Source organism: Balaenoptera acutorostrata, chromosome 21 (assembly GCF_949987535.1).
Source record: "Balaenoptera acutorostrata chromosome 21, mBalAcu1.1, whole genome shotgun sequence".
Taxonomy (NCBI): Eukaryota; Metazoa; Chordata; class Mammalia; order Artiodactyla; family Balaenopteridae; genus Balaenoptera; species Balaenoptera acutorostrata.
In genome coordinates, this window is record NC_080084.1 from 25,420,388 (window position 1) to 25,446,786 (window position 26,399).

General features: G+C 41.7%; 1 protein-coding gene across 36 annotated transcripts in view; it reads left to right on the forward strand.

The window, feature by feature from the left end:
• SORBS2 (sorbin and SH3 domain containing 2) overlaps positions 1-26,399 on the forward strand; it is a 204,819-nt gene that overhangs the window by 51,763 nt on the left and 126,657 nt on the right. For 4 of the 36 annotated variants that reach the window (XM_028165371.2, XM_057537436.1, XM_057537438.1 and 1 more), the window contains exon 3: positions 17,807-17,862. The exons of the other annotated variants lie outside the window; for them this stretch is intronic. The gene's annotated coding sequence lies outside the window, so the exon portion shown is untranslated. The remainder of the gene's footprint in view (positions 1-17,806; positions 17,863-26,399) is intronic. 36 annotated transcript variants of the gene reach the window in all.

Below are 26,399 nucleotides of genomic sequence, written 5' to 3' on the forward strand. Positions count from 1 at the left end.
AGGTCTCGAAAGAATGAATACGATTGCTCTTAGTCCAAAATTATATTGATGGTGGGTTCTGAACAGAGTGATGTTTGCTGAATGATAAGAAGTTCCAAATGAGAACTTTAGCCCTTGTGATCCAAGTTAATGGATGCTTTAGCCCCTCTTGATAGTCACATCTGGTTTTTCAAGACTTTGTGCTACTTCCAAGCTCTATGACAATTTTCATCATAATGTCTCCTCTGATAATATCTGCCAGTCAAAATGTGACTGGATGATTCATGATCTGATATTTATACCAAATTTCAAGTTGTGTATTTTTGACTGGAAAACTGTCTTTCATGTCAAACTCCTCACATTTGTGATATTTCTGGTGCCTACCATTTTCTCATGACTCTTCAAATACTTTCAAGGAGCATAATTTTGATATAGTCTATGAATAGCAGAATCTAGAGTCTCATTCCAGGTGACAGTGACTCTTCCCCATGTTAAGACAAAGATGCAGGGGACACTAATCCAATCTTTCTCATGAACTGGACATGACTGCTATTGGAAGCAAGACTGTCAATCACAGAAGGAAAGGAGCATGATTGCTTAGAAGACTGAGAGGGTGGCCTGGGCATGATAACTGACTAGGTCTGTTCCTAAATGACTGCCTGGAGCAGAGGCCTCCCACCTCACCCTCACCTCCCACCCTCCACTGACCTGCACTGGATATTTAATCTTCCTGTGTTAAGCCACTAAAATTTAGGGCCTGTCGATTACAGACATCAGCCAACCTTACACTGCTGATGAAACTATAGAGCTACATAACCCTACAGTGTAACATATCCTAATAGATTTTGTGATTATATATGAAGAGATATTTCTCAAGGGAAGTCTTTTTTAAAAGATAGGTGAATAATTTCAGAAACCCAAATGCAGTGGTGCCATGATTTTAAAAGAATTTTTAAAATCATTGAATTTAACTTTTTAATTTCATTTGAAAATATTTTAGTTACATTTATGTCTTTTGGACAATGCTCATTAAATATTTCTGCCTTCTAAGAGGATAAGAGTTATTCTATCATAAGGAAGAATCCACAAGACATTCATTTTTTTTAATTCCCCCAAATGAAACTGTTATCCTTTCTACTTTATCTGAAAGGAGAATTTTTATGAATAATCTTTAAAAACAGATTTGGGGGGCTTCCCTGGTGGCGCAGTGGTTGAGAATCTGCCTGCTAATGCAGGGGACACGGGTTCGAGCCCTGGTCTGGGAAGATCCCACATGCCACGGAGCACCTGGGCCCGTGAGCCACAACTGCTGAGCCTGCGCGTCTGGAGCCTGTGCCCCGCAACGGGAGGGGCCGCGATAGTGAAAGGCCCGCGCACCGCAATGAAGAGCGGTCCCCGCACCGCGATGAAGAGTGGCCCCCACTTGCCGCAACTAGAGAAAGCCCTCGCACGAACCGAAGACCCAACACAGCCAAAAATAAATAAATAAATAAATAAAGTAGCTATTAAAAAAAAAAAAAAAACAGATTTGAATCTGTCAAGTTCCAAATCAGTACCCCAATTAAAAATTTTCAGATTAGATTTTTAGAAAGCATATGTTACCTTGAACTCCTCAATGTATTAAAATAAACAAAGGAAATCTAAAACTTTCTTATTACGAAGTTGTACATCTTATTGACTCTTTATGCAATTTATAGTTCTCTTGATAATGTGTTTTGTTTTGTTTTTTACCACCACCTATTTTTAAAAAAAGAATTCCAGACAATCCTTCACCATCATTAAATGACTGAGGAAAATGAAGATGTTAGTGCTGGTGTTAAAATGGCCCTAGTTCTATACCCACTCCCCCAAAACCTTTTTTTTGTATTTGTGGGTCGGTGTCCTACAAAGCATAGTGGATAAAGAATTAAAATTCATTCATTAGGTCTAATTAGGATCAAATATATATTATGCACCAGTAGCTACACTGAGTGTATTTCCTAGGCTGGAAATTGTTTGTGGCTAATGTGTTGTAGCAACCCATAAAGTACTCATGGCTGTGTTAACTGGTTCTGAGATTGGGTCCCCCCGTTTGTGGAATGTCTTTCATCTCAGTAGCTGCTTTCTATAATTTGGCTGGGGTTTCCCCTACTAGTCTAAATGTAGCATGTTAATGCCAATTTAAAAATCAAATATCCTGAATAGTAGACATGCATTTTTTTGTCTAATAAATATCCATTAATTACCTCAAAAGGGATACAGATTCTTCAGGATATACATTTTTTCATGACTAAATGGGTCAGAATTCATTAGCAGTTTAGAAAGACAAATATAAAATGGGACCAGTAGCTGAGTTTAATTAAGTTGTCACTTCTTTCAATTTTTTCTTTAAGGCTATTTTCCACTCATTGTATCTGAATTCTTTCTGAAAAGGACTAAGCTCAGCATACCATTGCTTTCCATTGGCATGATTTTGACAGAGTATTTTCAGTCTATTTTTTTAAAAGGGTGATGAAATTGAATACATGCTTTTAAAAGTCCTATAGTAAATGTATATATTAAATTCTAGCCACAATAATAATTGTTGCTTAAATTCATGTTTAGCAAATGCATAATGCTAACGTTTTCAACTGTGCGGTACTAATTTGCAACTAAGTAGTGTCGTTTATTTTTAGGATCGAGTTCCGTTTTTCCCTGGGATCCTCTAGATGAGGTTTCTCGCCCTGGGCCCTGTGAATACCTGGGGGCGGGTAATGCTTTGTTGTGATGGACGCCCCTGTTTGCTGTTGGCAGCATCCCTGCCCGCTAGAAGCCAGTCAGCACCCGCCCCCATCGCCCAGTTGTGACAACCAGAAATGTCTCCAGATTGTCAAATATGCCTATGTCAAAATCACCGTGGCCTTAACAGAATAAAACCGCTGCATTAGATAATAAAATATCCCTACATGTCACCTCCACGTAAAGGTGATTTTACTTGTTTGTAGACACAGACTCTAGTAAGAACCCTTCTCCAAAGCAACTTGGACTTGTCCCAATCATTCCAGTGCCTAAGCTTCTGGGGAATGTCAGGCATCCTTCCTTGGCCTCCTTTCTCTCCGTATTCCTGCTACTTTTAGATGTCCCAGCCTATTACATGCATGTGTACATGTGGACACACACGCTTTGCCTCTGTTGTGGTCAGTATGTATCTCCCGCATTCAGAAAGTCTCAGCTATCTTCTGAGGACCACTGGGCAGCTGCCTCTCCTGCCCCTCCCAGCCCTCAATCCAGCCTCCTCAAGCTTGGTCGGAGATTGACTTCGCCTGAGGATGCCTATTCTTGCCCCTTTGTCACCTAATTTAGCAAAAGGTCAAAGATGACGGCCGACCTTCTGTTCATCTCACTTTTTCTCAGGCCAGGCCTATCTTATTTCAGTTTGTTGCTGGTCTTCCTCCTCTCCTGGTTCGCAGCAGTAGTTCTTACATCCAGATCGACTGTACTACCTACATGCTTTTCAAATAGTTCATTTTTGCCCTGCCCTCTACCTCAGTCTTGACTGGAAAGCTCACAGATTCCTCTCTTTTCCAAATTCATATAGTAGTTAGAGCTAATGGCATTCCTTTAAGCAATTTATTGAAGTGCCCATGTGATATAACAATCCATCCATGATTTGTCTGAGCACCTGTTTGCATCCTACATCACGATCTTTTCATGTGGTATGTTTTGTTTCCCCAAACAAGGCTACAAACTTCTTGAGACCGAAACCATGTTGTAAATTTTTTGCATCCCTTGATGTGCCTTATGTACTGATATGATGCCTCATATATACTGGGAAAGTGATTGCTATTTGCTCTTGTGATTTGAATTTTAACACCCATGTAAGGTCAAGGAGAAGAGAGAGAAATGCTATCAAAAGGAAAAAAGAGAGAGAGAGAAAAAAAAGTTAAGCGCTCCTAAGTAGCTTATAGTTTACCCCCAAGTTTCAAAATATAAATAAAAGCCAAAAGACAAAGTTACGGGCCACGTTTTCTCATTCAAGTTCTCTATCACTCTTTAGCACTACTCACTACATGAAGAGGGAGCATTTCATTCTCAAATGAGTAACTCAGGAAATGTGGGTGAAAGTGGGGCTTGTTTGTTACTTTGGAATTAGTTCATTTATTTTCCACATGGTACAAAATGACTATGCAAAGAGTGCACCAACTTTATCAGTAAACTCCAATAAAGATCAAAAGTTGGGGCCTCCACGGCAGCCCCTGGTCCACTCTGCAGCTTTCTATTGTGCCGTATGATTGGGACAGTGTGCGCTGGTCATCTTAGCTATTAGGTTATGGCAGGTAATATGCTGCTTTTGAATTTTTGAGATCCTTTTCAAATATATGATTCAATTGTGAATGCAGATGTGCTCTATGTTCTTGATATTTTCCAGTGGGAAAGAGACAATATTGCTGGGATGATGAGGAAATTTAAACCCACAGTTTGATGGTGATGAAATGAAGCTGGATTTTATAATTTGTACTTATTTGATATACACAGTTGACACTTAGAATGATACTTTGTATCATCCTTTTCATTTACACATGAGGGAGAGCTTCAGAAGAGTTAAACTTTCTGAAAGTCCCAAGGCTAGTGAGTGGCAGAGCAGGGACACTAGCCTGGGTTTGTGTGACACTCCAGCATCGAGATCGGTGCCCTGCGACGGGGAATCTCTCAACAGTATGGTGATAGGATTCAAGGGAGGTATTTGCAAGTAGCCATGTAAGTGGTTACATTTGAACAGTTTACTAGTTCCCCAGTGAATACACTTAGCAAGCAGCCCAACCAGTGTTTGTAAACAGAAAATGAAGCCATAGCACCCAGTTGGGGCAGCAGGTGAGCAACGATCCCCAAAGAATAGCTTCTGATTTTTTGTTTATAAGGAGCTTAATGGGTATACACTCGGTAGATATGCAGTTTCTTTTTTGGGTTGCATCAAAGGTTTTGATCTCCATTTCTGTATTTGTTTTGTCTACACAGGCAACAGAAAGTCTTCCATTAGATCTGTAAACTCCTGGCAAACGAGTCCACTCTGGCCCATCCTGCTTGTGCCTTGGCCACATCTCCAAATTTATTTCCTTATATTTTAACACATATGTTAACTAATTTATCTTTACAGTTTCTTCCCTTCCTAAAATTCCACTGGCCTAAAAGTCCATTTACCCTAAGGTTACACAACTTCACACATTTGTCTCTGAAATTCTGACCCAGAATGGCCAGGAATCAGAGGTCCATGTGATTAATTAATTGCTATATAATTAGCTCTGATATCCAATCCCATCAAGATTTCAGATGAAAAAAAAATGTCTTTTTTCTTCTTTCTTGTTGTTGCTCAGTACAACGTGAGGGCTCTGTCTCTGTCTCCCTCAAGGCTGACTGTCGGTGGGGAGGCTGACACTCGGTGGGGAGGCTGACTGTCAGTGGGGTATCAACAAGGCAGGAAGCGCAGAGCAATTAAATATCCTCTGACAGTCTCTGCTGTTCCCAGAGGTGGCTCAGAGCAGGGGCAATTCCTGGGAGCCCTTTGCTCTTGGCAACATCACGCCGTCTTGCCTCCTGGCTGTGGCGCTAGGGTCACTCCCATAATGCACTGTTTCAGTGTCCCTCTCCTCCTCAGATGGCCGGGAGCAGCTTCTGCCTCTGGGGAGGCTGGATAGTTCAGTGCCCTCAGCACCACCACCAGAGGTGGATTAATGGCAGTGGTGGCTGATCCCTACTGGTGACTGTAGAATTCCATGGCTTTATCAAGGATCAGTTTTATTTAAAAAGTCTTGCTCAAAGTTTCCTAAATATGCATTTTTTAAAGCCATAACCACAGAAAGCAGAGCCATATTTCTAAACATCTTTTTGGTCTTTGCTCCCCTCTGAGAAAAGAACACCATCTTAGCTTGGAATTCTCTCTCAATCTTCCTCAGGTTCTCTTCCAGGAAATGAGGGCTCCACCCCTCATTTCTTCAGGTGGAAAGATGCTGCTTCTTGCAGTAGGGCACAGGAGCTCATCAATAAATTAGGCTCCAGAGACAGCCCAGGGAAATCCTATAGTTGCCAAAAGGTGAACCAGCTCTAATAATAAGCCAGGTTTGCCTATCATTTTTCAGTATGTTACTTGGATTACAAAAAACTGATGAATCAACTCACTAACAAAATCTAATAGGATCAGAAAATTACTTTGAGGTGGTGAACAAATCAACTTTATGCTTCAAATGTCACTAATATCAAAACTGCGGATACAAAATCCATGATAAATCTCTCCCACCCATTATTAGCTCCTTAAAATTGCCCCTGGGGCCCTGCCTTGATAGCCTGGACTGCCTGTGGAGGGCACTCTTGCTTTAACGTGCAGGGAGACCGTACCAGTCCTTAAACGGTCTCAGCGCTCTGCTCCCCATCTCACTTCAAACCCCAGAAGCAAACATCAATACAGAAGGGTAATATTGATGAACACTAAACTCTGAAAATATGTTCAAGAACAAATTGCGTAAATCAAAGCCAGCATGATTAAAAAGAGCTTCCCTGAATGACTAAGCGTCCTCGGGTGGGATTCGTGAAGGATTCGCATGAGGTCCTGAAAACCTAGCCAGTCATTCCCGTATCCCTGCTTCACACCCTGAGGCCCTGGGCCACAGTTCACTTCGTTGGAGCCCAGTCATCACTGAAGAGGCCAAGGCCACATGCCTGGATGTTGTAGGGTTGACGCTAATTTCCCAGTTCCACAGGGTCACCAAGAGCAGCCCTCTCTACCTCAGAGTGGACTGCCCCAGAACTCATAAAATGTGCCTCGAATAGAAAAAATCTTTGTTACCAGCTCTTACAACATCTTAGATCAAACTGGGGAGAAAGGCAAGGATCCCTGGTCCAGGAGGTGGCAGAGATCACATCTTTCCCCCTCCAGGCATGGAGCGGTGCATGCTGGGAGAGGACAGGGGAAAGCCATTGCCCTGATCACCTGTGAGTCTAACTCACCATCTGGGGCCCAGGTAGGGACCAGCAAGGGACCAGCAATGGCACAGTCTGGTACCTCTGGCTGTCCCTGAGAGAGGACAGAATGCTCTCTCTTCTATGGGGCTCTTACTGAACACACTGCCCATTAACTACCACCCTCCAGGCCTTTCCTATCAGATAGATCATCGAAAGCCCATTTGAGCTCACATCCAAACACATGCGATAAATTCACATTACTGCAACACAAAAAGGTGCATCCCTTCCTTTTAGCTTAAAGCCTACAGGCTGCAACTAGTTTAGGAGACAGTCTGGTTGATGGGGAAAGAAAATCTCCCCACACAGGAATATTTTACCAGGCATTCCTAACCGTACATCAATCCAGGATGAACTTAGCTTGTCATAGCTTGTCACAGTTTGTTCCAGCCTGTAACCACTGCTTCCATTCCCACTTAAGTAACTCAAATCAGGTAAAAGAGGCCATGTGGATCCATAGAAATCCATCAGTTCTGAAAAACATCCCTAAAAACATGCCTGATGGTGATGTCAGTGGAGGACTTTTCAGAAACAACTAAATGTGTTTGAATTATGTCACTAGGGAATCATCTTTCTATAACTTTTCAAGCCACTTAAGTGTAGAGAAAACATTCTCTCCTGTAAATCTTACCTAAAGGTGACCCTGATGAAAAGTCACTTGCTGTTCTTCCCCGAGTGTCTGTCATTTTGTTATTCCTTCTGTGATTTCTCCCTCTGCTGCCTTTCCCATAGTTTATAACGTAGGAAGATAGACTTGAGGTTTTGCTGATGAGTGGAGAGAACTAAAAATATGATCTGGAAGACTTATTTGTGACAGCTGGGGCTGCCCCACTTTTCAGGAAGGCCAAAGCGGCAGTCAGAGTCATGGCCAGGGGATAGAAACCAAAGAGATGGATGAAACAGGTTTTCATCATAGGCACTCTTGAGGCACCTGAGTTGGTGTCTTCAAACTGTGTGTGGGTGCTGCGGGCAGTCTATGCCTAAAAATAAAACATACATCTAAAGAGAACCGAAAAGAGAAACGCCATCTGTCTGATGCTACTTTGTTTTTTACCTGTGAAAATAATATTTAAATTCTCCTCAAGTATTAAGCTGGTTTTCTACTAAATATAACAGAGTACACTCTAGATAGGGTAATACACTGATTGACTGATACAAGAAACTGGATTCCATACCCACCAAATGTTCTTGGGGACCCTGGAAAAGGCTGCCTGGAACTACTAGGTTTCCAAATCCTACAGGAATACAGTAACTTACACGATGGGGTACACTGTTTGGAAACCACCTGCACTGACATGATCATAGTGTAACTGTATAGTTACAATAGTGTCCAGCCACGTGAACCTATAGGAAGCAAAAGTGGGAGACAGAAAAACCAAAAAATAAAAAGGTGAGGAGGAGCAGGAGGAAGAAGAGGAGGAAGAGAGGAAGAGGAAGAAGAATGAGGAGGTGGAAGAGAAATAACACAAATAATAACAAAGAATCTGAAGTTTGCCTTGTCTGACTACCCATTTGATACCTGAACCCTCTCTAACATGGAACCTGTGGGAGTGGGAGAGGAAGGCAAGGAAACTGAGTAGATCATGAAGTAAAGAAACAGAGTTCTCAGCTACCGGGGGTACATACTGAAATGAGGCAATAAATCATTGCATATCACACTTTCTAGATCTATATCTTCACTTCATCCTCAGGCCTGAAGGACGATGTGGAAGAAACAATTACAAGACTCACAGCCTGTAATTGGTCCTGGTCTTCAGCATCCTAGGTAGCAGGCAGGGAGCAAGGTGAGCAGCCTTCGCAAAATCAGCAGTGAGATGGGGAATCTAGTGGGTACACGAGACAGAGTGAGTTCAACACTCTAGGTTTCCACGCTGTGCCGAAATTAAGGGAGGTCAAATGACTTATCGAAAATTTCCGCTAAGCAGCAGATTGTAAAACAAGCCTGCTCATTAGGATGCTACAAAAAAGCAATGATAAATGAACGTGATTGTAAAAATATGGTTAAGATACACTTTAAAAAGAAAGTGTATCTAATAAAGAGTAACAGTACAAAACCTCAGTCTTACCCACCGCATGATCTTGAGATCTTAGGTTCAGATCTAGGGTGCAATTTTGTAGGTGGGTGTAAAAGAGATCCCTCCTCAGAAGAATGCAGCTGGTACCAACTATGCCCAGAGGGCTCATGGCTACTTGTTGCCATGCTGCCCACGGCCCTTTAGAGTTAAGGGGGGCGCCGACACATGCTGCGGGCTATGCGGTTGGAAGCAGGGTCAGATGGTGTGTGCACAGGTAGGGGCTTTATAAATACAAGTTCCCAGCTGTGTAACACCCTATCCCATAGCACAGCTCATGGATTAGGAAACACTCAGAACCTACTTAATGCCAGATTCATGAATGCCTTTAGTGACTATTCCTCTTTCCTGACTTCCCTATATTTTCTCTCCTTTTTACTATAGCAGATGTATCTCTATTTCCGATTTTAAACCTTTGCTAAAAAGTTTATTGTTATTATAATAATAGCTAACAACTCTTGAGTATTTTCTATGTCAAAGACACTATGGTGAGCTACTTTGGTGGATTATCTTATACAACCCTGGAAGTAAATTGCACTGGGATATAAACTCCATGAGGGCACGGGCGCTGTTCTGGAGTCTTCTGGATTCCTTTTGCCTGGGGGGTAGTAGGTACTCAATAAATCTTCACTGAAGGAATGAACAAATGGATGAGTGAGTGAAAGAGCAGCCTATAAAGCAGGTACTATTATTATTCCCATTTCACGACATGCAAAGTTAAGTGGCCAATCGATGGGGAGAACAAGATACAAAGCCAGGCAGTCTGTCTCCACAGTCTTCCTGATGTGTACAGGTACCACCTTTACATCAGGTGGGTTTTGTTTTATTTTTATTCACCGCTTGCTTTAGGAATTGAGTTGCCCTAAAATGCCAGCTGGCGGGCTTGAAGGATAAGATTCTCAAGGGTTGTTTGAATCCCACACCCAAACTCCTGGAGCCAGGGCTGGCCCCCAAGAACTAGAAATCGTTTTCTTCCCCAAGAATGAGCAGAATAAAGAAGCCAGTGGGGCAAGTTAAATCAGAAAGAATGCAAGGGGGCTGAGATACCAATTTCCGAGAAAGGCAAGGGAGGCATCTGGAAGGCCGCCAGCATTGGAGGGGCTAGGGACTGCATCAGCCTGGAGCGGTTCTTAGAGGCAGGAGGTGAGACGAGCCAGTACAGACCAGGGTCGGGAGGAGGACTGCGTGGGGTGGGAGGTGCTGAGCAGCTTCATAATCACCTCGAAAATCAAGCATTCAAGTGCGCTCTTGTATGCTGGCCACTGTATGATTGATTTGTGGCTGGCTTAGTCCAACGTAAAGGACCGGAAATGAAGCAGATAACAAAAACAAAAATGTATTTTTACTTTGCTTTGTGTAGAGTCTAGTGCAGTGTCCAATCAGGGCCACAAAAGCAAGGGTGCATAATGAAGGTAAGAAGCGGGGTGGGTCTCAGGTGCGAGCCCGGTTCTAAAGCGGTGATAGGACTGGAGAAATGAAAGGTGTTTTTCATGCTTTTCTCTCTATTTCTCACTCTGCCTTTTTCCTTCTTGACTCCTCTTGTTCTCTCTTAAATAATGTTAAAGTTTTCAGACCGCGTTTCTCTTTCATGTCTTATACTCATAGACCTTGTATTCAGGCAAGGCACAGACCACAGGTCCTAATTTGGCAATTTTTAGTTAGACTTTCTCTACGCATTTTTGGCTTCCACTTCTGTGCCACGGGACCAGTATATGACAAGTACTCGCAGTGAGAACTGGTCTGAGGTGCTTCTTTTGCATTTCTGGCCTCTCAGCATCACTCCATGCTGCAGCGCAGACGAGTTGACCTTCACGCCTTTATTTCACTGACTTCCAGCTTTCCTTATGCCAAAGCCACAGATTATTCTTGTGTTTGAAAGTACCTTTTTGCAAAAGCAAAGAGGAAAACCCAAGCACCATAAATAACTTGGCCTTCCCACCCCACAGTGATATTCCATAGGTTGAAGTTTCTGTGCCCGTTGACTCCTCGCACGGGTGCATATGCTTACAGCTCTCTGCCATTTATGTAAAGGAAGCAGGCGCTGCCATGCCCACAACGCTGATGCCCTGATGAGTACCCTGTGCACGTGCGTCTGCTGACCAGCACAGGCAAAGTCCAAGTTCGATGTATAGGCACTGTGCTCTGCTCGTCCTGCAGAAGCCACACACAGCAGACTTGTATTTCTGTCAAGGGCTCCGGTTTTCCATCATCTATTTTTTATAGCACTGATACTAAACCAATTGCAGCAAATGAAGGGTATTCTTTCTGGCTTGGGTGCATCACCATGCTGATTTGCCGTTCCTAAGAAGCAGGCTCGCTGAGTTGGGTTTTATCCTTTACCATGGGAGACCCGGTTCAACAAAACGTAAGTGTTTTGAGATGCCTGATTTTTTCAAAATGTAAATAACGAATTCCCCATGCATGAGGGGAAATGGCCATGTGATAAGATGGAATAGGGATGGAAACTTTATTTGGTACAGTTGGTGGCAGGATGACAGTGGATTTGAAGACGAGCGAAATAATTTGCTGCATCCTCCAGTTTCTCAGTATATCATTAACCTCTGAGAGAATCTTAGTTTATTCTGAAGCAGCTTTGTGATTTTCAGAATCATATTGTCATGTGCTCTCTCTAAAATGTTTCCATATCCTCATCTTTATATGGTCTCCAAATAGAATAAGCTTGCATTTTTAGACTTTAAAAAGAGTGATAAAGATAAACCAGGAAATTTAGAGAGAACCATTTATAAAGGACCATAAGGCCCTTCCCCCATACCAAACACTCTCACACACCCTCACACACTAACGAACACAAAGAGATTTTAAAAATTAACTAGCTAACTAGCAATAACATTATACATCAACCTAGAATGCTTTTTGCTTACAGTAGATTTATGCAGAATAATTCGTTAAATGTCAATAACAAATGACCATATTTGTTGCCCAATGTTAAGCTTTAAATCTGTAGTGTATTTCAACAGGTCGTTTGTGGTTTTATGAAAGCTAATGCTCTTTATTTCTCTATGAATATTTATCACATTTCAGGTGTATAGCTATTATTGCTTTTTCAAGCTTGTTTTTACTTTGTCCTATATTCTCAACTCTAACACTATTCAACTTTTTGACTTTGTGAATGTAACTGCCATTCTCAGCTGATAAAAAAGAAAATACCAAACCAAGCCATGTGAATTGCTATTTTTCAGTGTTCCTGTGTGTCTGTGCTTTACCTAACAGCAAGATCAATAGGACACCAGGAATGGAAAGAAGTCAGCTCTGGGCTGCATTATTCACTTTCTATTAAACTTGACAGCTAATTTGCAAGTTCACACTTTTTTAATGCTAGAGTTCTTGAAACCCTGACAGCTGAACCCTTCTAACTCCAGCTAAGTATGAAAATAGAGAATGGAACCCAGAGGGTTCCCTTGCATTGGTATCGTTTCCAAGGTATTATTTTGGTCAAAGACAGAAATTAATTCATGTTTACTGCTTTCTGGTAAAAGGGAATAGTAGGAGGGCAGTAAGAGAAAAAGTAGAATTGGAAGTGTTATAAAACAAGCCTGAACATTCCACTGAGGGTCACAAAAAGAATTAAAAGACCAAAAATTTAATCAAAATTAATTTAACAAAATCAAGTTAAGTAAGGATCTTTCCTTAGACCCAGTGATGGAATGTTTCAAATGCTTTTTCTATACAAAGAGACATTTAATCTGATAGAGCAAGTGGCATTTTTAAACCCCAGAAAAACTATTTATTCTTAGAAAAGAAGAAATCCTGGACATGTAGCCAGATATGGGAAAAAATATTTAAGGGGGAACATTTTTTGGCAGGAAAGAGAAAGAAAATAGTTTTGGTTTTTTTTTTTTTTTTTCTTTTTTCTGAAACACTTGGCAAAGCAGAAAGCTTAAAAATATTTCCCAGCTTGACCAGTTGCAAAACCACACAGCGTGTTTTGCCTTTCTGTTTGGGAAGAAGGAAAATCCTCGTCTGGAATGGGCTTATGAGTCCCATCACTTCCCATCTCCTGACGGGGATTAGTTCCATGAACTCCACTCCTGTTGGAATGCCTAAGCTGTCATCTGTCCTGACCCCAAATGAAACACATGGCATTCTGAGAAAGAAGTTAAAGCAGCCAATTTCTCAGAAAATATCTGAATGACCCTCAGAGGTTAACAGCACAATCATTTATACAAAAATGGCTTCAAATGTGGATCATGTGTTCTTCCAGGGTCGGCGGAGAATCTGTGTCTGCTAAAAGCTGCACACAAACAAGCTGCCCTGATTGGATTAGAAGCGTAGGCAGATGCTGGAGAAGAAGGCATGGAAATCACAAAAAATGTGCTATTACCATTCCTTCTTAACGCCATAGCTTTTCTCTCTCCATGCTTTTTGTCCCCTAGTGTGTTGTATTCCCTAAAGCAGTTTCATTGAGATGATTAAGCAACTAGAAAACTAGCTCTTCTAAACTAGTAAGCCCTTGTGCTCTTTTGGTCTCGTATTTAAAGTCAACAAAGAGTGTTTCTATCTGCTGAGTGGAGAGTGGAAAGGTTTGTTTATTGAAAGGAAACTTCACAGTATTTTTTTTTTTTTTCCATTTTACCTCTGAGTTCAACAAGAGGTCTGGGTCTTTAGGCAGCAGACACAACCTGATTTTGTGGGGATTTGGCTTTATCTGTGGGAAAGTCCTTTAATTCCTCCCACGATGTAAAACGTAAATCCTCATAAAGATGCCTTACTTTCTCCGATGCTGGGAAGATACCGTATGTACCTCACCTTCCCATCCAAGCTTCAGAATCAGAACCTTCAAACTGTCAAGGGTCTTATAGAGTCTTTGAGAAGACAAAGTTTTAAGTTTTTTCTTATTTTTTATTTTTCAACGATAGAATTCACCTCCATTCTCCCTCCCTTAACTTTAACACAAAAAACAACAACAAGAAAAACACAACCTCATTTCTTTTGAATTGCACCTTATTGTCAGCAAGACCTCCCTAAACCGTACAGCCATTCTAGGGGAGGCGCAGGCTCTAAAGGAGCAGACAAAGTCTCGACGCTGATTGCGCTGATTGCAGGAGGGGAGACTCGGCTGCTGGATGATCCCCCTGGCCTTCCACCTCCTCTCTCCTCCGGGCCTGGGTGGGGGTCAGCGCTACTGCTCTTCCTACCAGACCTCCTTAAGGCCCAAACCTGAGACTTGAAAGCAGTGGAAATTCTAGGTGTAAATGCCAAGTCAAAACAATCATTGGAAAATCGACCTCTCCTTCTATTTCGCCCTGAAAAACAGTGAAAGAAGCAGTGCCTTGAAAGCCCTTAAATAATTGCCGAAAAGGCAGAAACCGTGGGCAATCTCAATAGCAACGAATGCTGCCAGTTCTTAGCCTGGTTACTATTCTTTAGTAAATGAGATGAGAAGCTCAGACTCATGAAGGTTGCGAAGAGCGACCCAGGACTCAGACATTTTTACTGTGCTTTACTCGACGTGTAACTTGAAGTAAGAATGTTAGCGATGGGAGCAAAGGGAGCAATTACAGTATTGCTAGGCAAGCATGTGCTGTTAGGTAAACTGGATCAGGATTTCTTGCTGGGGAGCCCTCCAGTTTACCTCAATACGGGCCCTCAGTTCCCGATTCCAAGTCGCTGCTGAGAGTGGGTCACCGTGTAGATGACCCATCTCTGAATGGACGGCTCTTGAGCCCGGTCCTGGAGGACCCTTGGGTTGAGCGGGTTGTGTCAGAGTGGCCCTGTTATTATCAGAAACAACTGGAAGACTCATGGGGGCTGGGAGTCACCCACAGTACAAACCCTGCGCTGTGACCAGTCAGCCTTGGCTCCTTTGCAAAAGGCGTTTTGCCTGAAGCCTCATTTTCAGAGTCTGTGTTAAAGTACACAAACAGAACCGAGTGCTGTGGTCATTGAATGTCATTAGCTTCAACCTCCCCTTAAAGCTCACCCTCCCCTCCTATTTCTCCCGAGTCCCAGGTCTGCTCCGTGACCTCCAGAATACCCAGTTCCTTCATGTACAGACTTCCATATAGTTTGACCTTAATAGTCCCAGGGCACTCACAGACAAGGGTAGACTTTTGTAGGGGAGGAACAATAATTTGCCCTCTATCCTTCTGAGTTCTTAGCTAAGACTCCTGTAATAAAAGACAGATAAACAAGAGAAAAACAAATGGAAGTTTATTAACATGTATACCTCATACATGTGGGAGATACACAGGGAAAGATGAGAAACTCTCCAAGGTGGCTTAGAATTCAGGCTTAAATGCCATCTTCACAGGGAAAGGGGAGGGAGGATGTGGGCCTCTGAGGGGAGGGTAAATGATATTTAGGACGATGAATGGACCCTTAGAAGAATAGACAGGAGGTGGGATAGTTTGTGACAACATGTGTCTGGGTGTGGTGTTGACTTCTAGTCTCCTCTCCCGAGAGAAGAGTCTCTGTTTCCTGGTTGATGAAACTATCAGAGGGGATCTGTGACCATTGAGTTCCTTTCAGAGGATCTGTCTTTAGGCAGATAAGGGAGTTCAGAGAAAGCCTCTCCCTGCATTTGCTGTTTTTCAAGTGTCTACAGCTCAAAATAATGAATATACCAAAGCAGCATATCTTGGGGTAGTATATTCTGCGAGTGTTCACTTTTGAATGACAACACCAGTATGCGACTTGTTTGCCTTAGATGCAAAGCATACTTTTCCTTTTAGTTTCATACAAACCCAGACTTGCACTACAGCTGCTGCATGAAGGTTAGTGATTGGTGAGGCTGACACAACTACAAAGTTTATTGAGATGGCTCTTGATTGACTCAGTATCCAAGCTCTCAAGAAGCCATGATGAGCAAACCCTTTGGGACCGTTATGATGGGGCAGTTTTAATGCAGCCGTGGCAGAGTACATCTGAGCCCTGCCTGAGTGGGAGACACAGCCCCACCCCTCCCCGGCCTGGACCCGGGTAACTGGGCACCTGTCAATGGCCCTACCATTGTGTGTGTGGGGGGGGGGATTAGCTAAGTTACTATAAACGTTTGGAAAAGAGCTTGACACACGTGTTGGCTGCGATAGATACTATAATTGTGTTACTGGGAACTCAGCAACATTAGTATTGTATTAAAAATCAAATTCTAAATATTTTCTGAGATATTTGTTCATTGCAACTGTTAAATAATCTGAACTTCGAGGCATGTGCGCAGAACTTTAGTTTTCTGCAGGTAAGCCATTTATTTTGATCCATGATAGATGAAGGGGACAAAATTACACACACACACACACACACACACACACACACACACTCTCTACTTTAAAGATATAGTCCAGGAATGGTGATTTAACTGAAGTTTAACATAGAAGCAGATGCATTTTTTAATGAGGTTTCATCAGATATTATTTATAAACAGGTAGTTTAAACAGAATGAAGACTTGGAGAGATTTGGGGAGAGGGTTGCGTGCATGTGTGTGTGTGTGTGTGTGTGTGTGTGTGTGTGTGTGTGCACGCGTGCAGTTTGCCTTTTTCCCTTGTCAGAATGGTTCCATTTAGGAAACAAGCTTTCTTCCCAAATTTGCAGATGTCTGCAAATAGTATTCTGCCCAGAAGGGAAAAAATAGCTTACTATGATTCATTTGAAGCAAATCTCCTAGAATGTCAAAAGGGAGTACTTATTGCTGTGAGAAGACTGATTTAACTGCAGAAACAGGTATTGCTTCTCACCCTAAAATCAAGGCCTTCCCTTGAAACAGGTTGACTAGGCAATGCATCCTGACAAGATCTGAGGCCCCCTGACAAGTCCTCACTAGCCCCCAAGTAGCTCCCCACATCCCATGACCCTCGCTTCTGGGCTGGTCTGAAATTCCTGCCCACAGGGTCAATCCTATGTTTCAAAAATACAGATAACTTGCTTAAAATAGAATTTACCTGAGAGAGGAGAGAGTGCTCAACTTCTGTTAGCATCTCTTAGAGCCTTAAATGGTCAATTAAGCTACTGCACCCCTTCAAGGTACAGAGAGCAGTCCCCGAGAGGTGATTTTCAATTTGTGAAAAGCGTCTGGGCAACGGAAATTTGAATTGTAGAGAAAGAAAGGATCAACAGCTGGTGAAACATCAAGGAAAGATCCTTTGAGGAGGGGTACCTAACGGGGTCTCCTTGCAGGATGAGTTGGCTGTGGGTAGAGGGAAGATAGCAGAGCACGCAGTGGGCGCAGGGGGAGAACACTCCAGAGAGCTGACTGGATCCTGCACGAAATGGGGTTGCCTCACTCTTACCCTTTATATCTCCCGCCTCCCCTATCTCCACATAGATTTGGGAAGGACTAGAAAAGCAAAGAGGAGATGGGAATGGTGGGTATAAAATATACTAACACTATAGTCTTTGCTATTCTGCCTACTTCCATTCTATTAAAACGCTCATCAGTGGTAATGAAGCTTTGTATGAGAAAGTTTGTTTTAAACAAAAGGGGCAAGGAAAGTGAAAATAAATCAGCAAAACAAATCAGGGCTTCCAAAGTCACACTGCCTGCTTCAGCCCCACCTGAGACCCACCCTGGGTAAAAAAGCCCCAATCTACCCTATTCTATGTAATTCTGGTGGCGAACTGTGGTATGTAACAAACTAAAACGACAAGTATTTGCACAGTTTCTTTTTTGCAGCTGTTTCTTGTGAAGAAGGTATCAAACTTGGTCAAGGAGAAAGTGTATATACAATGATAAAGTTAAGTTTTCCTGAGTTTGATTTCATTGCTATTTTGGTTGTTTCGTGATCGTGGGGCCGATCCCACCCACCTATTTACTGTAACGTTTCTTTTCTAGAGCCAGAATAGGACAGACTCATATACCATTCTGATCTGGGTGCATTTCTTCAGAAGGTATGCTGTACTCACGGGGAACCGCGGCTGCCTGGGCTTGGGGCTGACAAGGCCAGGAGGAAATCTGTGCATGTATTTTAACAAAAAGATTTCCCAGGGAAGTTAAGGAAATAAAATGATGGGCACCAAAGAATATGCGGTTACTCTGACCTCTCCTTGACATTCATTCCTATCATGTCCCAGCAGAATTCTGTTGAGATTCTGCAGAGATACCTTTGATTTAAGCTGATTGATTTACAGGAGGCCAGTGGGGAAATGAGAGGAAGTGAGACGGGGAGGCCAGAGCGATGGTTTTGGAATTCTTGACTCTGCCTTATTTCACAGTGGAATATTGTGGTGGGGGGTCTTAGGAATACTGTGAGGAATCTATAACCGGGCCCCATCCTTGTCCTAAAAATCCTCCCGTCTTGCTCTTCTCAGTTACAGCCACGCCCACATGGTCCTTACTTGTTACAGTGAGTGGATGTCTCTTGCTCACTGACACTTCACGGAGCACAGGGAATGCTCTGATCACCACAAGCATCCCTGATGGCAGGACTTCTAAGGCCCTCCAAGCCACCTACTTATGTTGAATTTTCCCTGGTGCAGCTGGGCTCCAATGGTGGATAGGACAGCAAGGTCCTACTTCCGGATGTCCCTGCCTGCTGCTTCAGGCTAGTTAGGTTGCTTCACCTGCTGATGCCCAGGCATGCTGGCTCTCTCTATGTCTCTGACACCACCCTGGCCAAATGCTGCCTGGATTTGGTTGCACCATATGGTGTTCATCTAACTCATCATGGAGGAATCTACCCAAATCTACCCCCCGAAAAGGGCGAACTTAAGTAGTTCCTTTACCCCTGTGGACAAATTGTTGCAGCCTTAAATTGCAAAAGAAGAGATGCCTAAAGGATATATCCTAGGCACTGTATTTGTTTCCTAGGGCTGCCATAACAAAGTGCAACAAACTGAGTGGCCTAACACTAAAGAAATACCTTGTCTTGCAGTTTTGAAGGCTATAAGTCCAAAATCAAGGTGTCAGTGGGGTCGTGCTGCCTCTACAGGCTCTAGGGAAGAACCCTTCTTGACCTTTTCCTTGCTTCTGGTGGTTGCCAGAAACCCTTGGTATCCCTTGGCTGATGGCAGCATCATTCCAATCTCTGCTTTTATTGTCATACGGTGGTGTTCCTTTTTCTTGTGTGTCTGTCTCTCTCCAGATCTCTCTCTCCTTAAAAGGACACCAGTCATTGGATTTAGGGCCCACCCTAATCCTCTCTGACCACATCCTAACTTGATTACATCTGCAAAGACCCTATTTCCAGACGAGGTCTCTTTCATAGGTACCAGGAGTAGGACTTCAACATACTGTTTTGGAGACACAGTTCACTGTACGATCGCCACTCCTGGGCACTGTGTCTCTGAGCAAGAAGCAGCTTCTAAGTGTGTATCACAAGCTCAAAACACACCCTTCAGTCCCCAGACTCAGCACTCACCCCCTCCCACATCCTTGCAACTGACCTGCTCTGCGGGGTCCACGCAGGACTGTGGCCTAATGTCTCACTGGCAGGATGGGCCCACCTGGTCCAGGCTATTTCTGAGTGAGGTCAGAGCCCGGAGGACTAATCACCCCTCACTATCACTCATGCACTTTGGTCTACTCTGAACTTTAAGCCCGAAACTTACTTTTTCTGAAGTACTATGATCATCCTTGGAATAGATCATTCTTTTTTCACATTCTTTCTGTCACACTTAGATGCCCTTCCAATCCACACACAATATTGAGATTTTCTTCCAAGGGAATGAGTTTTCCTAAAACTTCATGGGTCCCCTTGATTGTTCTGAATTTGGAGAGCTGCAGAATGCCCTGGAGTTACTTATTCCTATGCAGGCAATTTATAAGATCACCAATCTCCACTGAACTTTCCATTTTCTACTCCTATATTACTGTTAAAAGGAAAATTTTGACTTCCTCAACTGTAAATCGGGTTTTAAATGTGCACATTTTTCAAGAAAGCAGGTCAGATATCAGGGCACAGATATCACACTGTGGAATTTATTACCTATGATCTACAGTAACGATCTGTGTGACACTTTTAGTCCTCCATCTGCACACAGATTTGAGAGTACATCCAGAAAGAGACAGAGACAGAGGCGGAATGAGAGAGAGAGAAATTCCACTTTCTAAAAGTCAGTGCTTAGTCATTGCATCAGACTTTGTGTAAAGACAAAGAGAATGGGACTTCCCTGGTGGCGCAGTGGTTAAGAATCTGCCTGCCAATGCAGGGGACATGGGTTCGATCCCTGGTCTGGGAAGATCCCACATGCCACGGAGCAACAAAGCCTGCGCGCCACAACTACTGAGGCTGTGCTCTAGAGCCCGTAAGCCACAACTACTGAGCCCACGTGCCACAACTACTGAAGCCCGTGAGCCTAGAGCCTGTGCTCCACAACGAGAGAAGCCACCACGATGAGAAGCCCGCGCACCACAACGAGGAGTAGCCCCCACTCGCCACAACTAGAGAAAGCCTGTGTGCAGCAACAAAGACCCAATGCAGCCAAAAATAAATTAATTAATTAAGAAAAAAAAAAAAGACAAAGAGAATCCTGCTGAAAAAGTAAATACCAAGAGGCTTAGTTAGGTATGACAATGCAAGACATTTTATAAATTTTTCATACCTAGGTACAAGCGAAAGTGATTTGTGAGACGGTAATTATGCATTATGCTATGTTCAAAGACAATTGAAATTCCTCATTTGCATTAACCATCTGAGCTGTTTTCCATTTGGAGGAAAGTTCTGTTCTGAGTTCCAGCTCCTCCCATATTAGGTGGGCAGCACTGGAGCCTCTGTATTCGAATCTGTCCAGATGCCACTGTGTATCAAAGTAAGTTTTACATATCCTAGGTGAAGGAAGGATTTAAATTAACCAATGGGACTTGGTTTTTTAAAACAACCAGTTAAAGAATATGGATACTTGACCATGAGAAAAAGATACAAAATAGTGAGTGGCATGAGTCATTTGTTCCCTAATAGAAGGGAATGACCTGTTTAGTGGTTTTCACAGGAAAAATATCCAGTAAGCAGATAACATCAATTTAAAAAAAAAATATCAGCATGACATTTTATCAGTAACAGTGGAATTTGGGTAGAACACTGATGTGCAGCTAAGTCAGGACAAAGCCCCTTCCAGGTTTCAAGATGGTTGATATTTGCTCACCTGTTCCATCAGGCAGGCAGGTGCCTGGAAGCCCGGCTCCAAAGGTGGGACAGCATTTAAAGCCTGGACCTCCTCAAGCCTGTGACTTCTGGGGCAGGGTCCTGAGCTGAGCTATTATTCCTGGGTTCTAGCTGCAAACCGCCTACTGCAAGCTGGGCTGCAGCAGTTCACATGAGGAATCTCTGACTGTCCTTTCTTGGAGGAACTTAAAAGGGACTTGCTCAAGGACTGCTTGTCAGAAATGCTGAGTCATCAGTATTCTATTACAATTCATCACATGCATACGTTGCCTTTCTTTGTGGAGATTCATACGAGCTAAAGCATGACTTCTTAAAGTTTCTTGGCTGTCCTGACAGTGTCCCCCTGAGTGGAAGAAGGCATGCTTCACAAAAAAGAAAAAGATGACTTTTACAAAAATTCAACCCACCCGAGAGACGATGAAATGAACATTTGGAGATATTTTTCTCCTGCTCTTAAAAAAAATCTCACAGTAACCTTTTTAAAAAACAAAATTGGAATTACACTGCATTGATTTGCATCTTCAATTTTACTTATTTTACTTCATTGTTTTGAGAATATTGTTCCCATTCATTAAGTATTCTTTGAAAATGTAAATTAATTAGCTGCACAGGGAGTTTACACTAAATAAGTAAATTACAATACAACCCAATGATAAATACTAAAAATTTTCTATCTCTTAATGCTAAAGGAGCCAGAAATTCTGCATTGAGTGTTGGATTTTGCTCATTCCCTCAAAAAAAACTACATTAAGTTATACCGTACATGAAATGTTATGGGGTTTTTTTTTTCCTACAAAGTAGATCATGATAATTCTAAAACTGGGCAGAACCACCTGGAATATGAGTCATTAGACTAAAGAAGAAGAAAAAGAGAAAGAGTAATAAAGTGTCTTCCCAGGAAACTGAAGATCTGCGTTATTCCTTGTATTTCACAGGCTGGAAACTAGCGATCTGGGCAAACGTTAGATCAGATGATTCTCTAGAATTAACTGACCCTGTGTATTTGTGATCCACTTGCCTACAGAAGTGCGGCCATCATTTGACCTGAGGGTGAGGGGTGTTCTCCCCGAATCAGTTTAACATAAGGACAAGGCACAGAGGAAGCGCTAAGCATCTAGCTCTGCTCTTTACTTATTCAGAAACTGGAAGGACAGAGAAAATGCAGAAGGAAATCCTGTCTCTAGCCCCTTCGAGGACAGTCCTCTGAAAGAGCAGAGATTTGCTTGGCTGGCTCGGAGAGAGCTGGGTAGAAAGTCAATGAAACATCTGGAGTCCTTTTGTTTTTCAAGTATACATACTTTAAAGTGTTAGCAGCTTTATCCTGAGTATACTTGTTTAATACTGGTAGAATTTATACTTTACCACATAAGAAAATAAAGGAGAATAGGAAACAAAGAAGCAGTTTCTATGAATCGGAGATAAGGCCTTGATGTACAAGATAAGCAACTCCCAGTCACAGAATTCTTATCATATGCTGTACCCTACGCTCAACACTTTACATATATTATCTAATTCTCACACAGTCAGTGGTAAATAGATATCATCATTCTATTCCGCAGCTGAGGAAGGAGAGACTGGAGGGCTGACTTCATCTACTGTCCCACTTAGTCCCTCAGAAAACATGCATTTGGCTCCTAATGTGTGACCAGCATGGTGTGAATGCGGGGGAATGTGGCCGGGAACACAGCCATCCCCTCTGCCTCCTTCCCAAGCGGCCAGGGATTTGCATCTGTCTGCCCATCTCCAAGGCACTGAACCCAACACTAATAGTGCTATTTAATAGAGAGACTTGTGCAGTCTCACAGAAGACCAGTAAGTAGCACTGTATCTTAATTTATTTTCTTCCTGATTTGAGAATCACCATGATTAACCTTAGAACTTGGAATGAAAATAAGTAGTGCTATTGTGCATCATTCTGTGATGACGAGATGAAGGCAGGATTCATTTGGTTAACCAGATTTAGAAATAAAGCCCTATAGTTTTGCTGCTTCACCGAAAAGTCTTATCAACCACCATGGAAGAGACAAGAATGCTTACACTAAAAGAAATATCACCAGTATTTACCTAGAGCACAAGATTCATCCCGATGACCAGAATTAGACAGAATGGCAAAGACAGAACCTTAGCAAAATATTTTCAAGTGATCCCCATCCACAAATACAGTTTTATTTGGCAAGCCAAGGGTCCACAGCAGGTGAAAACGTTTGCCTAGGTGACAGATGATAGAGCTAGGCAATCATCAATTCGTGGCCACATTTTTCCATATACCATGCAATGGGCTTTTTTAGGGAACGCAGGCACTGGCACTATGGTAGATCTTCTGGTCCCCATAATGGAAGACAAACCTTATTTGAGTCCTATTCTTGGGATGGTTGGATAAACCCACAGACCCAAAATACAAACACTTTGTTTTTGGAATAAAAATCTTTTTTTGAACTTTCTAAAAATGTCCACAAGTTATTCTCCATAGGTTTACTAAAACTCAGATTAATTTTAAGGCATTGACCATGTATATTTCAAGTGTTTTTTTAACATCAGACCCCTTGTCAAGGATTGTACCACCAGGGTGTGTTTAATCTTAAAAGTAAATCATATTTCTGTGAGAGTTAGTCATCAAAGAAAGCATAAAGCCTGTCTGGAGCAGATTCAGGGGCAAACATTAATCAGTAATTCAAAACAGTGATCGAGGTGATTTTATTTGGGTTTAATTATTTTTCCTGAACAAGCTATTCCTCTTACTTTATCTTAAAATGTCTAGCAAACCTGGTTTTATCAAAATAAAATATGCCTAATCATGGGACATTAATTGGAAATCAAGTTTTATTGTTGCATAATGGTTTAATAACCTTGATAAATAAGGGTTGTGCCCTAATGAACACATTTGGTTAAAGAAGCTTATTGAAATGAAATGAATCTCTTCAGGCATTTCTTTCTTAATGTAGGTATGATCTCATAAAAGGCTTAATTTGGTAATCTGGTAACAAAAATCATTAATTTTTCACTAACTTTGAAAAATATCAAAAGTATTGAAATAAACAAATAAAATTGACTCATTTAAATGCCAAGAGTATAATAAAAGCCAATTACTGAATTTATTAAAATCCTCCTAACTTCCTCTTGTATGTGAGTATTGTTACTTTGATAGTAAGTCATTAACACAATATGTTGACTCCGACACACCTATTTAGCTAGCCGTAATTGTGTAATCGGGAGCACCGAAGTAATAGCACCATTGATGCAAACTGAGGACATTCCTTAATAATCTGTCAACTTTTCAGAGGGGAAGAGAATTTGCTTGGATGAAGCTGTTTATATCACATCAGTGTTGACTGAAGTGAGTGACTCATTTAGTAACCATGGAAACAACGCCGAGGAGGAGTATGAAGGGGGGAACAAGTGTGCAGGTTTCCAGATGCTGCTGCTTTTGTGGCAGCATCTGTTCAGGGATCCAGATCTGATTAGAAGCACATTTAATGTCTCAAAAAACCAAACTCATTTGGTTTTGCTTTCCCTTCACACTTTTGTTGTTTCTCTAGAATAGCCTCAAGTAAATATAAAACAAGGCAACCCAATACTTCACACACAGGACCCTACGTTCTTTCCAGAAATGTGTCTCATATTTAAAGATGTGTGCCCAAATGTGCTAAAAACAGACCCTCCTCCCAGACACATTTTTACTACTTCTATTTCTGAAATTCCTGGTCAATCTCCAGGCTCCCATACTATATTTATCTTTATGTTTGTGTCTTTCTATAATATTTGTCTTGCATCTGTTTCTGTGATTTTCTAATATATTAATACATATATACTTATAGGACAAACAGACAAGAAAAGAACATCAAGAAAATAGGCAATCAATCTCCTTATTCTCTCAACCTAAGTCAAGTTATATGTGTATATATATCTCTCCATACTTAAGTCTCTAACGTGGTTTCCAAAACTATCATCTGTTTAGCTTAAGTAGCACAGAGTTCCTATCAAGTAAGCTTTGTTAGATTAAGTATCTTAGGGGATAGATCTTTTAAAAATGATCCATGAAAACTTTGGGTTTTTTTTCTATTTAAAATAAAATTCTACTAATATGTTCCTTTGATATTCAACCAGTATTAACTGCAAGTCTACTATGTATAAGGCACAATGAAGAACACGAAAGTGAATAAAGCATGGTCCTTGCCCTCAAGAAAACATAAACACAAATAACAGAAAGTAAGACAAGATAAAGTGGTGAAGACAAGGAATTATATTCACTTAAATGAAAGCAGGCAATTTATGTTATATATACAGCAGGCAACTTTGCCGTGGACCTCCAAGAATGGGTGTGATTTTAAGAGTGATTAGGAGTAATCCCAATGGAGGAAACATATAAAAGATGTGACTCAAAATCATATCTGCCTCACCACACCAGTCATGCATTCCTGGGAGACAGGGACTGGTTTTGATGATCTGGGCACCCCTGAGACCCAGAACTATGTCAGAAACATGGTAGGCGCCCAGTCAAAATGTGCCTATTTAACTCGAAGGCTGAAACATAAAATGTGCATAAAAATGAGCAGCAAAAAGTCCAGTTTGGCTAAAGAACAGAATATGAGAAGGGAAATGGAATATAACATCTTGAAAATTATGATGGGAACATATTGTGCTGGGCTTGATTTGGAATGTATAAATAGATAATGTGAAGTCACTGGTCCATTTCAAAAGATTAACCTTGCAACAGTTGCACCATCAAATCCAGGAAGAGAGAAAGATGGAAAGAGGGATTGAGAGACATGAGAGGGAAGACTAGAGATAGGCAAACCAATCAAAAGATTAATATGATAATTTGTTTGATAAAATGGAATTAAAATGACAGAGATGATGACCCTGAAATTAATAGTAGTAGTTACAAGAACTCTATGAACAATAGCAAAAAAGTGATAAATACAACAATAGCTAATATTTAATGATCAATGCTATACCCAGGCACAGAGTCAGAATTTCTATTAATTTACCTTTTGGGACTCTTACTATAAAGTTGTAATTCACAAGCTTATAGGTGAGGACATTGAGACTTGGAGAGATTAAGTAACTCCCTGAAAGAAGGTCTTCTAGAAACTGTATTAGGATGTCACATTTTGTTTCATCCTCTGGAATAGAATTCTATGTGGTAGGTGTCAGAAACCCACATTTAGAAACTTTATCAAATGAAGATTCTCTTTTGAACACAAATAATTAGCTAGAATAGTCAGCACCAGTGGTAATAATCCCAAACTAGAATCTCTGCAGCATGGTGCTTTTTGCAGGATAATTCCCACCCTTTTGTAACTACTGGATGAGAGCAGGCTGTGA